The 13288-nt window shown below is 42.9% G+C and overlaps 1 protein-coding gene across 22 annotated transcripts in view; it reads right to left on the bottom strand.

Moving 5' to 3' along the window:
- ZMIZ1 (zinc finger MIZ-type containing 1) overlaps positions 1-13288 on the bottom strand; it is a 375034-nt gene that overhangs the window by 69981 nt on the left and 291765 nt on the right. The gene's annotated exons all lie outside the window — the stretch shown is intronic.

The following is a 13288-nucleotide window of genomic DNA, read 5'->3' as shown; positions in this document are numbered from 1 at the left end:
CACACTCACATGTGTGTATGGAGTTGCACACATCCATTTACGGTACATATGCACACAAACATACACAAAGCGAAAGGAGCATACACACACAGACAGGGAGATGTGCGTGCGTGCACACATACACATTCATACATTCAGGTATGCAAACAAGCACACTCACTCACATATACACAAACAAAAATGAATTAATTGTCTTGGAATGGTTTCTTACAAGCACCAACAATGAATTCCAATTACAGCATAGTTAAAATAATTACCATGATTTTCCTCCCCCTACAAACATACTTTTAAAACATTAGTTGACACAAATTTGCTTGTGGGCTTACTTAAATGGGCTTATTTACAGGTAAGTGTGGCTAGGACAGCAGCCTTAGCTGCCTTGGAATGATTTACAGTGGTACCCATGTAAATCATGCTTCTAAGTAAGAGACAACTGGTGGAGTAGGTGCCTAGATCTCTCTTTAGAGTGGTGGGAGAGCAGAACCGGATGGGATGGTACCTTCCTGTTGTCTTTCCTACCTTCCTGTCTCTCTCCACCACCTTCTGTCTTTGCTGGGCGGGGCAATCTTCACCAATAACAACAAAGAGCAGTCAAAAGTTGCAAGCATTGTGATGCCTTCTGCAGCAATTGAAAGTGATGGTTGAGTTTTGGCTGCCAACAGCACCACAGGCAGCTCCTAATTAGTGCTATTAAAAGTGCACCTGAAAGCTGCAACACTCACTTTTGGAGGACACGATTTGGGGTGCTCCTACAAGCCCCAGTTCACAGAAAATTAGCTATCTGAGGGCAATTGGAGAAGCCCAATGAAACACCTGACACATTTGGGAGGGAGAGGAAATTCATCCTCCTCTGTGATAAGTTTTGATTCAAAACTGGACCATATCATGAGACCTACTGTGGGCTGCTGCATCCAATGAGCCACTAACATTTTCTCTTCTTTTTCAATCAAGGATTTTGCTGACTGACGAACGTCTATTTGTACTGGTTTCAGGTGTTAATGTGTATATTTTTGTCATTATTTTATTTGTGCTGCTATGAATGTTACTAACATAAGGTGATACGTTTTGTCAGTGAAGGGAGGAATGCAATTGTTTAAACAACCAAATAGATATTGATAATCTGATTCTGATTACAGACAAAGATTAGCAGGATGTGTAATATGGACACTTGCCACTACTGAGATTTGGCCTCCCAAAGTCCCTGATGTTGACAGCTTTAGGGCATTTTTAACCCACAGTGTCATATGGACAAAAAGGTTGCAGGGAGACGTTTCACAAACTCCCTCTTTAAGAAAATCTTGTGTAAAAAAAAAAAAAAAAGCCTCGACTATTGTAATGCTGTAGGCACAGGGCCGTCTTTGAAGACCATTTGGAAGCTACAGTTGGGTCCATGAGATAGTCCATATCCCAAAGCACAGTACTAACAGATTCAAATGTTCAGAAAACACACAGCACAATCCTCATGAGACTATGACACTTCAGAACACAGGTGGAGGGAATGAAAAGCCTGGGTGGGTTTGTTTGTTTGTTTTTTCTTTCTTTGTTTGTTTATTACAATTTACTATTAAAATGATGACTATTTATTACAAAAGAATGTGACGGAATTCTTATCCAGATAAAAGCTATCTATTCTTAAATTGGGCTCTATACAATAAAGCCAAAACATTCAACAGCTACCCTTATTCAGCAGGATTAACATTTTATAGCTTCACTTTGCTTAATGTATCATCTGTAGGAAACCGTGGCTGGGATTAACGAAGTATTAAATCAGGCAAAACATGAAATTCCGGAAGAGATTATAAAACTCTAGAAGTAGTGAGCGATCAAGCTTAACTGGACTTTGAAAACAGAGAAAGAGTTCTACTTGATGGATTTTTCATTAGATTAAAACCAGATATTTACTCACCATTAGAAGAGAGGGGAGGGGGAGAGAAACCCATCATTACAGAAGCCAAATAGAGGGACAAAGAGACAAAGAGACTTTAGAGACTTGTTTGTCTCTAAAGAGATATTCCAAATGCTTTTTGAAACATAGTTAAACAACCAGCTGGAGGAAAAGAAGAACTGAATACTGACTTTATTAATTCATAGCAAAACCATAATGTAGGTTGATGCTTTAAGAAACAACCGCCTTTATATTTGTCAGTTTTCACATAACTGATTTTCCTTCTAGTGTAGGCCTCCACAATCTGCAGGCTGCCAAATGTTGTCCACAAGCAACATTTTATAACCTGCCAGTTGCTTAACAACCTCCCCCATTTTGCAGTTCTAGCTAAGCAACAAACCCTTAATAAGCAGCCACGCATAGCTGGTGGGCTGCATTGGCATACTGGGCTCATGAAGACCTGCTCTAGAGGTGTTTTGCGGGGGGACTAAAATAAGTTTATTTTATTTATTTTATTTTAATCTCTCCTGGAGGTTTTCTGAGCCCTAAAAACTCACTCATTAATACAGAACCTGAATTGATCAAATGAAAAGAAAAGAAAAATCTTCACCTCTCAAGTTTGATCTAATGTATTCAAGCCAGTCTACATCTCATGCAGAATGAGGTGGTAGAATTCTAAATAGTATCACTTCGGATGCAACTTCATATAAGGATTGCTCACCCTTTAAAGATGCAATACAAAACATGCTTAATTCTGGGTGGGAAATCACAGGAAAAGGTGCAATACTTAATTCACAATAAAGGGTACCAGGTAAAGCCTGTTTTGAAATAAAAATACATGGGGCAACTAAATACAGACAGGTGCAATGATACCATTATGTATAATACATTTTAAGGCTCCCTGATTCTGCAATAGAAAGGAAGCAAAACTTCCTAGAATGGATAGCATAAGAGAGAATGGTGGCTCTTGTATTTATATCCTGCTTGTAAGCTCCTTGGGGCACCTTCCTGCCTTGCTACACTGCAAATTGTCAAGTACATTGGATAGGGGCTATAAGAATGAATAAATAGTAACACTACCATCACGATCTACAACATAGCCATAGGTCTTCTGTACCCTTCAACAAGACTGCCAAAGGAACATTTTTCTTTCTCCCAGTAGTCCCCAGCAAAACCTTTTAAAACAGAGTTTGGCTCAGAGGCATTTTGGTGGGTTTTAAAATCAAGTGATCAGACCTATCCAATCTGCAGCTGCTCAAGTGCGCGTGTGGCTCTGCTTGGGAGGCATCTTAAAGATAAGCTGCAAAGAGCAAGGAGCGTGATGCCCTCTAATGTTTTCCAAAGGTCATGGAATTCCAGTGTCATGAAATGATTACATAAAGAGGATCTGTAGATTCTTATCTCCTTGCAGCGTTTCAGGCTATTCAAAGCTTACTGGCGCACTAACCATGGCTTATGATATAACTAAAGAGATACTGCCAGATAACAGCAGAAATAATGACATGAGACAGGTAGCTGTTCACAGCAAGGCACTGAATAGGGTCTATAAGCGAGGGCTTGTGGGGATGAGCTGTGTTTGCCGTTGCAGAAAGTGGCTGCACAATGAAGCTTAGACCTATCCTTAGACAGTTGTATCAAGACAGCAGCTCCACAGGCAGGGGCGTCACCTTTTGCATGCAAAAATTCTTGCATCCCTGGCTGTGTGCCTCTATATATTTGCAGATTTTGTTTCTTCCTGAAGGCAATGCTTCCTCACCTGTGCAGAGACCATCAAGGGATGCTGTGGAATCTGGTGCCTAAAATATGGCCTGATGTGAGAACATAATTAACAGAGATGGAGAGGCTCTGGACTAGCCAGTTGTCGACTGAGAGATTAAGCACACTTTCAGTCTTCTTTTCCAACATTTATAGAGATTCTTTTTGTTTGTTTTCTTAACAATGCATTTTTACCAGGGTATGATACAATCTTGGAATTACTTTTAGAGTGATTTCCCTGGTACAAGTGGATGGTGAAGACAGGAGGAATTAATTTGAAATCTTTGCCCATATCTCTGTATTCACTTATTTTTTCTACTTCCTTTGCATTACAAATGATCTCAGCAGCTCAAATCCAGAAGTTTGTACAGAACAGAACAGACAGTGTACCCTTGTAGTAAGTACGTCTGGAAGCTTTTAAACTTCCAAATCTTGTAAGTCTCCTGGAGACCAGGGCAATTAATTCCCTTTTCCCAGATAAGTTAGACTAACAGCAAATACTGTTACCAGGGAACTCACATATATACAGTCATTCTCATCTCATCTCTCTCTCTCTCTCTCTCTCTCTCTCTCTGCCACCTTTGGAATAACCCTAACTGACGGTTACAGATAGGTAGCCGTGTTGGTCTGCCATAGTCAAAACAAAAAAATTCCTTCCAGTAGCACCTTAAAGACCAACTAAGTTAGTTCTTGCACACGAAAGCTCATACCAAGAACTAACTTAGTTGGTCTTTAAGGTGCTACTGGAAGGAATTTTTTTGTTTTGTCCTAACTGACGGTATTTAACAAATATCTCCTCCCTTTGGGGACAAGCTACTTGAGGTTTGTGGCAATGCAGCTGCAGACAGTCATGGAGAAAACTGATTATCTAGACCAGTGTTTCCCAACCGGTGTTCCGCGGCACACTAGTGTGCCGCGAGACGTTGCCTGGTGTGCCGTGGGAGGGAGGCGGGCGAGTCGGGCGGCGAGAGGCGGGGCGGCGGCGGCGAGGAGAGGCCGCCCAGCGCGGGGCTCTCGCCGTCTGCCTGCCTGGCTGCCTGCGTGGCACTGACGTCACAGGGCTGTAACGTGCCCCACATAGGCACACGCAGGGCGGCGAGCGAGCTCCCTCCCACATCCCATCGCCGCTCGCTTCGGCCGGCCTACTGGGCTGTCGCAGGCGGAAGGCCTGCGCATGCGCGAGGTTTTCGCGCCTTCGGGATTCCCTTCACGCCTTCCTCCTCCCGGGTCCTTGAGAGCGTGGGAAGCGGCAGCGCGAGACCGGCGTTGAGCCTGGTAGGTATTGCGCTTGCCAAGGCAGTCATTTGGGAAATGAAAACTTGCAAAGCAAGCAACCAGTTCAATCTGAAGTACGTGTATGCTTAATATCCTGTATCTGAAACCTGTTCTGCCCCCTCCCCCACACTTGGTGCCATTTTCATCTACACATGCAGCAGAGTAAGTTGACCCAGAATAGTACCAATTCAGATGGCAGATGGGAGAATGACAGTGCTGAATGCTTTCCCATGTAGAACAGTCCCTGCAAATAAAAACCTAGAATATTTGGAAGAGGGATGCTAGCCTAACCATTACCTTCTATGCTGTTACTATTTATTTATTTTTTTTTTACATAAGTAAAAAGTGACCTTTCCCCATCTGGCATGGTGGTGTGCCTCGAGATTTTTTTCATGAAACAAGTGTGCCTTTGCCCAAAAAAGGTTGGGAAACACTGATCTAGACTCATTACAAAGTTGGGTCTGGGACTGAATCTGCCTTGGTCACCCTGATGGATGACCTCTATCAGGAGGGGACAGCAGAGTGAGATATTGTTCTGCAGTGGTTCAAGCCTTATCTCCAGGGCAGGTTCCAGAAGGCAGCATTGGATGAGTGCTTTTCAGACCCCTGACTCTTGAACTATGGGATGCTGCAGGGCACTACATTGTCTCCAATGTTATCTGACATCCACATGAAGCTGTTGGGAGTGGGGGTTTTTGAGCAACATCTGAATCAGGATTGGCTGAGAAGAACCTGGACTGGTGTCTAGATGCAGTGGTAAACTGCTAATAAACTGAGTCTGGATCCTGGGAAGATGGAGGCTCTGTGGGTAGGTGGTTTCTAGGTCTGGCAAGCTGGTAAATTGTCTGCCCTGGAAGGGGTCACACTCTCCCTGAAGAAGCAAGGGCTCGGTGTGGGGGTCCTTCTGCATCCAGCTCTGCCACTAGAGGTGCAGGTGGCGAGGAATGCCTTTTACCAGCTTCTGTTGGTAAGACAGCTATGGGCATTCTTGGATCTGGATAGCTTGACCACCACAGTTGTCCATGAATTGCTGAGCTCACAATTGGATTACTGCAATCTGCTTTATTTGGATGGGACTGGTCTCAAATGTGGCAGCTGGGGGTGGGGGCAAACTACCACCAACAGGTGACATGTAACACCTTGAGAAATTTGCATTGGTTCCTAATCTGCTTCTGGGCCAGATTCGGCATGTTAGTAACATATAAGGCCCTCTACAGCTCAGAGTCGGGTTACTTGAGAGACCACCTTATCCCTTTTTTAATCTCAGATTAATTTGGGGGGAAAAATTTAGTGTGGCTGCCTGTGGTTTTGTGGAGTAACGTTCTTGTTCAAGCAACTGAAGACATTTTTGTTCTGACAGGCTTTCCTAGCTGGATAAATGGATCTTTGACACAAGCATCAATTTTGTATTGTTTTAGTTTTGTTTTAAATGTATCAGTTTTGGGGCTTTTAAAAACTGTTTTGATTTTACTTTGCCTTGAATCAGTTGTGTAGAAAGCGATTCATAAATACACTAGTTAAACGAATTAAACAAAACTGCACCAGGGTTTTCATATTCTGCATCACAAAAAGAAAAATTCTACAACCTACACAAGTTTGTCGTATCAAATAAATGATAAATGAATGAATGAAGAGCAGCAATCAGCTATGCCACACACTAAATCCCAGCCTTCGGACTGCTGGAATTTCAAAAAGAATTGTCTCAACGCTTTAAAGCCTATCCTGACAGTATAAAGGTCTATAAACCTTTAACTTCTTGAAGAAAAATACACAACATAGTGTATCCAGGATACTGACTTGTGTGACTAGCACCAGTTTTACATCCTTGTATTTATGCAGAATTACAAAATACTGTATATGTAGTTGCAGGTTTATATGTGTATAGGAGCAGGATGCATAAAATGCCTTCTTACAAAATGTTTTTTCATGAATGCAGAAGTAGAAGCAGCTGGATCTGCAAATCCAAAATGAGAGGAGGCACAACTCTTCCATAGATATTCCTGCAAGCTTTTTGTAAGATTTTTGTAAGAGGTATCTGTAACAAGGTAGGTAATATATTCACACATGGGTATGAAATCACTAAATGAACTTATATAGAGATTGTATGTTCCACTGACAGGTCTGATTATTTTAAAATTCTAATTCCATTACTGCAACTGGCAGCCTGCAAGGGCATGCTGTACTAACTGCAGGTCGGGAGGCCATGATACATGTTGACAAAAAGCATTAAAGGTTAAATAGATGCAAGCCTGTAAAACATTTCAAGCTGCGCGATGCCAAGAGCAAGCATTAAACCAGCAAACACAAGGCTATTCAAGACAGGAGAAAGCAACATTCCGATTTATCGTCCTGCACTCTTGATTTCACTGGCATTTCCATCTGGATTTACAGCATATATTGGCACACTGCTAGAACCCTAGGCACCTTTTACATCTACACTAGAAGTTCCCAGTCTTGTAATACAAATAGCAGGGGGCAGGCAATGGATGGGTTTGGAGGACGGGGGAAAAATCTGGTAAGATAATAGTTTTGGCACAATCTTAAATGTAGCTGGAATGTACTACGTTGAAATGGTTCCAGTTAAATGTAGTTCTCAGTGGCTCTCCAAAATATTTTACAGGCGCCAAAGAAAAATTAGCTTTTTTAAAAGAAGGGGGGAAATGATTAGTTGTCACAATTGCCAATAAAGAACTATAGGATACAGTTATATGATTTACTGAGTCAATAATAAAGCATACCAAGAGGAAAAGGATGTGTGCACTATAATTACAAAGTGTTCCATGGTCTAAATCAAAACAATTAGAAAATTTTGTTTCAGAAAAAGAAGATTGAAAAGTAACTTTGAATTGTACTAAAGCCTAACACTTACACAGACCTGTGATACCCAATGCTCCTGAGCCACCAGCATTCGTGTATAATATAAAATTAGACTCAATGGCAAAGAAGCAATCTCAAGCATTGACTCTGGACACTTTTGGCCTACTCCGTGGCAGTAAAGGCAACAAACAAGGCATACTTTGCTGCCTCCATTGCATCCTCACTGTACTGTCTGGCAGAGCTTTTCCCAGTAGTCTAGAGTGCTCCTGTTTAGGGTTCCAGTCAGCCATTCCTACAATCTTCCAACAACAACAACAATTTGTTATTTGTACCCTGCCCATCTGGCTGTGTTTCGCCAGCCACTCTGGGTGGCTTCCAACAAAGATTAAAAATACATTAAAATGTCACATATTAAAAACTTTCCTAAACAGGACTGCCTTCAGATGTCTTCTAAATGTCAGGTAGTTGTTTATTTCTTTGACATCTGATGGGAGGGCATTCCACAGGGTGGGCGCCACTACCGAGAAGGCCCTCTGCCTGGTTCCCTGAAGCTTTGCTTCTCACAGTGAGGGAACCGCCAGAAGGCCCTCGGAGACACTCCTTCAGGTATACTGGACTGAGGCCGTATAGGGCTTTAAAGGTCAGCACCAACACTTTGAATTGTGCTCGGAAACGTACTGGGAGCCAATGTAGGTCTTTCAGGACCGGTGTTATATGGTCTCGGGGGCCACTCCCAGTCACAGGTCTAGCTGCCGCATTCTGGATTAGTTGTAGTTTCTGGGTCAACTTCAAAGGTAGCCCCACGTAGAGCGCATTGCAGTAGTCCACGCGGGAGATAACTAGAGCACGCACCACTCTGGCGAGACAGTCCGCGGGCAGGTAGGGTCTCAGCCTGCGTACCAGGTGGAGCTGGTAGACAGCTGCCCTGGATACAGAACTGACCTGCGCCTCCATGGACAGCTGTGAGTCCAGAATGACTCCCAGGCTGTGCACCTGGTCCTTCAGGGGCACAGTTACCCCATTCAGGCAACTGTTTGCATTATATTACCCTATCCAACTAACCAACCAACCAACCAACCACAACTGACATTAAAAGGCTGCAGAGCATGCTCATTGCTCCATATTTGGTTTTTTGTTTTTGTTTTTTTGCCAGCTCTCCTCACCCCAAAAAGTTTTAGTACTTCTACATACCTTGGGATTCTAGTAAAGGTAAAGGTAAAGGTACCCCTGCCCGTATGGGCCAGTCGTGACCGACTCTGGGGTTGTGCGCCCATCTCGCTTAAGAGGCCAGGGGCCAGCGCTGTCCGGAGACACTTCCGGGTCATGTGGCCAGCGTGACGAGGCTGCTCTGGCAAGTCTGCACCAGCGCAGCACACGGAAACGCCGTTTACCGTCCCACTATAAAGCGGTACCTATTTATCTACTTGCACTTAAGAGTGCTTTCGAACTGCTAGGTGGGCAGGAGCTGGGACCGAACGATGGGAGCTCACCCCGCCGCGGGGATTCGAACCGCCAACCATGCGATCGGCAAGTCCTAGGCGCTGAGGTTTTACCCACAGCGCCACCCGCGTCCCTGGGATTCTAGTACATGCTAGTAAATCCCACTGTTCCTGACCATTGGGCATTCTGGCTAGGGCATATGGGAGTTGTAATCCAAAAATCCCCTGGAGGTTGGGGAAGGCTACGCTTTATCAGATTGGCTCTATATAGTTCAGCACAACACAGTTGAAAGTAAATGAAGGGTGACCTGAAAACCATATTGATATAACAATTATTTCCCTCCAAAACTGATAGACGGCAGGGAAATTTTTTATGCCCCCCCCCTTACTGATGAATGGCAATGTAATATTAATTTACCTCACTCAAAACAAATTAGTTTAAAAGACACACCAAATGAATATGCTTAATGGTGGCAGTGTACAAGCAAGTTTGTTAATTTGTCAGTCAGCCCAAATCAAAAGAATGGGCATGCTATAGATTGTGTCAAAAGCTTGATGAACAGACTGCAAATAAATCACTTTGTTAGCTCTGCCTTACATATTAAATTACACGTCATTTAGCAAGGGGGAGCGGTTTCTCATTTAAAGTGCCATTCTCCAATTGAATGCGATAAGAGCACTTGGGGACAGTTTTTTTTAAAAAAGCTGCACAATGATGAACTGCAGGTTAAAACATTTTAAACAAACAAATAAAAATAATAAAAAATAAAAACAAAATCAAAAGATCAGATACATTAGCAATGAAAGTCATATTCTGTGCTCTGAAATGTCTGCGATTTGGTCGCAAGTTCACCTGTTTTTATGCCTGCCCATCATCATTATTCTTTGCCCCTCACTTGCTAGAGGTGGGGTAAAGAAAGAGCTGCAAAATCCACTTTGTGTTACAAAGGAGTAGAGGGGGTGGAGAATATTCTTTCACATTCTGTGGGCATCTGAGAGAGGATGCTGCACTGCTGATGTGCAAAGGAAAAAAACATCACCGTCTCTCCTCCTCCTCCTTGAAATGCAGTGAAAAGAGAGGGCAGTGATCCAGATCCTTTTCATTTTGCAGTGAAAGGGGATGCAAGAGAGGAAACCATGCAGCCTTATCAGGTCCTCTGTGCAAATGGACAGGTGGGTGGAATCACACTTCTTCTGCAGGGTACTCTCATCTCAAGCTGGAGGAAGAGGGGATGGTAGACAGAACAAGCAGATGACCCTACTCATGCAGGACTTTATGGCCACAAGCCCATCACAAGATAATCATAATTGTTACCTTCCCTTAGTTATTAATTAAATTACTAGAAACTTTACTACTCTACTCTGAGGCCCTCTAATAAAGCAGGAGGTCCACTGTCACTCATAGGCTTGGCACGATCCCCCAAGGTTCAGACCTCAAGATTCAGGAACAGAGCTTGAAGCAAAGGAATGACTACATTCTGAGATAGGGGTGGCTTTCAGAGGAAACAGATGGGACAAAGGATCTCACCAGGCTTGCCTGGGGGGGGGGGAGAGGAGGAGAGCTTGTTGGATGTAGGGATGGGGCTAAGCAAACAGCAAAATATTTCAAGCCAAGTAAGAAAAAAGGCTACCCTCCTGGTGCTGTCCCTATATATTTACACCTTCCCCTGGAGACCCAGAGAAATATATCAAAAGAAGATTAAGGCTTTCTGGGATATGATTTACAATGAATTGAAAAAGGTACTTAAATGTACTTTCTCTAAAAAACCAGAGGCCTTTCTCTTGGGCATTGTCGGCCAATTGGTGTCAAAGAAAGATAGAATTTTCTTTATGTATGCTACGACAGCAGCAAGAATACTTATCGCAAAGTACTGGAAGACACAAGATCTACCCACTCTGGAAGAATGGCAGATGAAAGTGATGGACTATATGACACTGGCGGAGATGACTGGCAGAATCCGCGATCAGGGGAAGGAGACGGCGGAAGAAGAATGGAAGAAATTTAAAATCTATCTTAAGGACTACTATAAACTCGATGAATGTTAGAATGTTGAGGTTTTGAGAAAGAAAGGGTTACAGTGACATAAGATTAGACTGAAGGAAAGATTAAGAGGACAGAGGCTTGACAGAAATATTTAGAAGTTGCTAAAAAACTTTGGACATTGGGATGCAGAAAGGGGAGGTATGGGGGAGTCTGAGAAACAAGGTTTACGAAAAAAAGGCTATGAAACTATACATGTTTGTATGTTTTTTTATATGTTTGTATTGTTTTAAAAATTTTGTAAAACCAATAAAATTTTTTATAAAAAAATAATAATAAAAAAAGAGAAATATATCAAAATTGTAGGTCAAAACCTAGGGCATTGCGATCATACGCACCAAAATCCCCTGGTCACATGACTGCATAGATCTTTTTATCCTAGCCCTTACAAAAGGCCAGCGGGCGCAATGGGAAGACTTGAAGAATACAGGAGGATTTGAGAGAATCCAAGGAGGGAAAGTAGATTTGGAGAGGACAAAACAAGGAGAGACATCCGCTGGAGCTGTTGAGCATGGGATTAAGTTTGGGGTTTGACATGACAAGGCGGCAGCAGCAAGCTCATAATCGTTGCTTTTTGCCAAAGTAGGCCTTGGAAATCAAAGTAGCAGGCATGTGGGCAAGGAGGAAGAGGAAGAGAATACAGGGGAAGAAGAGAGGAGGATATGAAAACAAAGTTATTGGGAAACCTATAAATACACAGAAAACCCTCCACAAACAAATGGGGCTGGGATATATCGGAGGAAGGACAGTAACCTTTTTTGTGGAATGAATCCAGGTGGATTGTATTTTCTGGGACTCTCTTTCAAGGGGGCTCCCTACAAAGTTGTCCCCTTTTCCGTCAATTCTCTTCTGCAGTAGCCTCACAAATACATGCAACCTCCTTCCCCCTCCTGGTCCTGATGTTCAGTGAGCAACTTCACAGAGCCCATAATAGACACCTTCTGTCGGAGTCTGAAAGTGGCTATTAGTATCTATAGGAGGCCTGTGCAAAGCAGCAATTGAAGAACGAGTTGCCCAAGCAATACATTTCAGGAGGTTCCTAAAATACCACTCTTGGATGAACAGCCAGCCTGCTGAGCTGCTGTGCTTGGAACTGATAGGCTGAATCCGCTGCAGGAATCCTTGCCTGGGATCAGATATAGACTTTTAAATTGGTCTTCATGAAAAAGAACAATTCCTCCTGCCCATTTCCCCTAATGTACTTTCATTAGGATAAAGAGGGCAGAGTGCCTTGCTGTGACTACTTCCCCTTCCAACTAGTTCTCTCTTGTTTTATTAATTATCCACTGAATTGATCAAAAATTCTCGCATCCTTTCCAAAAGGTGCTCAGGTTTTTGACATCTGCAAGCCTGTCGTTGGAAGCAGGACTGACGGTGTTTTCACTGATAAAGTTGCAGGGAGTCAAGCGATACAAAGCTGCCACTCTTATTTTGTTTGTTTCCTTGGTTCTATTTGGCATGTGTCATGTGTTTCTTCTGCCAGTCAGAATGGGAAGCAGCTAATTCTGTTGTATTTAAAGTTCATTTCAAGGCAGTCTGTTAATAAAATGCACTTAGATCACATCCTGACGGACACATCCTGGTGCCCAGCCTGCTATTAGCCTCCACTGCTAAGCAGTAGCAGTGGCTCATATAAACTCCGCAGCTCAGCTGAATCCACTACCATACTATACTGCGCAGGCAAATAACTCATTTGTTCCCTTCCAGTATTTTCTGTCTTTTGCATCACAAACTAGATGTCATTCGCCCTTAAACACTGATCTAATCTACTGCCTCATCTGGAGTGCATAACAACCATGTCTAACAACAGATATAGCTTTGAATGGCCAATGTGATCATCAAACCATTTGTAGGCAATAAGTCTGCAGATAGCAAGGAGAGTGGCAAAGAGCGCCAACGGACAGCTGCCAATAATCAGAAACACTGTGCTGCCCCAGGAAATTAAAAGTTACAAGCCATGACTGATATTGCGCTATCTTGCCACTAAACACGTGGGAATAAAAAGATTGCAATTTTTAAATTTAATATGTTATTATTAATTATCTGATGATTATTATTATTACTTCCTGCAGTAGT

This window comes from Podarcis liolepis (genome assembly GCF_965112155.1).
Source record: "Podarcis liolepis genome assembly, chromosome: 5".
Taxonomy (NCBI): Eukaryota; Metazoa; Chordata; class Lepidosauria; order Squamata; family Lacertidae; genus Podarcis; species Podarcis liolepis.
Note: the sequence above shows the minus strand (reverse complement) of the source record. Positions and strands in the feature narration are given on the sequence as shown.